At 63.8% G+C, this 447-nt stretch overlaps 1 protein-coding gene across 1 annotated transcript in view; it reads right to left on the reverse strand.

Annotated features, from left to right (window-relative positions):
* SLITRK2 (SLIT and NTRK like family member 2) overlaps positions 1–447 on the reverse strand; it is an 8226-nt gene that overhangs the window by 4416 nt on the left and 3363 nt on the right. The window lies entirely within an intron of this gene.

Consider the following 447-nt stretch of genomic DNA (forward strand, 5'->3'; position numbering starts at 1 on the left):
GGCGACGGGCAAGCCTGGGTGCGCGCTTCCAATCCGGTGGCAGCGGCAGCAGTGCGCTTAGCAGTTTGAATTTGAGAGGCTTTGCAGGCACCCCGGGACAGGGGTAGGGTGACGTCACGGGGGGAGGAGGTAGGCAGTGGATCGAGGGCGCGCGCCGGGGGAAGGAGGGGCAGATGCTTCCCTTCCCTGCGAGTGGCTTTGCAAAGCTCAAATCCCAGCTGCGTCAGTTGATTCTGAACTACTCCACCTCCAACCCCGCCGGCAGCGAGCTGCTGGCGAGGATCCTGGAGAGGGGTTCTCCGGGAGGGGCCCCGCTAAGGGGCTGGCGCCGTCCTAGTGGTTTCTTCCACCTGCTCCTCCCTCCTGGCCATTCCCGGGAGCGGGGTGTCTCATTCCAGATTCTCAAGCAGGGGTCCAGATCTCTCTCTCTCTCTCTCTCTCTCTCTC

Source organism: Pteropus alecto, unplaced genomic scaffold (genome assembly GCF_000325575.1).
Source record: "Pteropus alecto unplaced genomic scaffold, ASM32557v1 scaffold184, whole genome shotgun sequence".
NCBI lineage: Eukaryota > Metazoa > Chordata > Mammalia > Chiroptera > Pteropodidae > Pteropus > Pteropus alecto.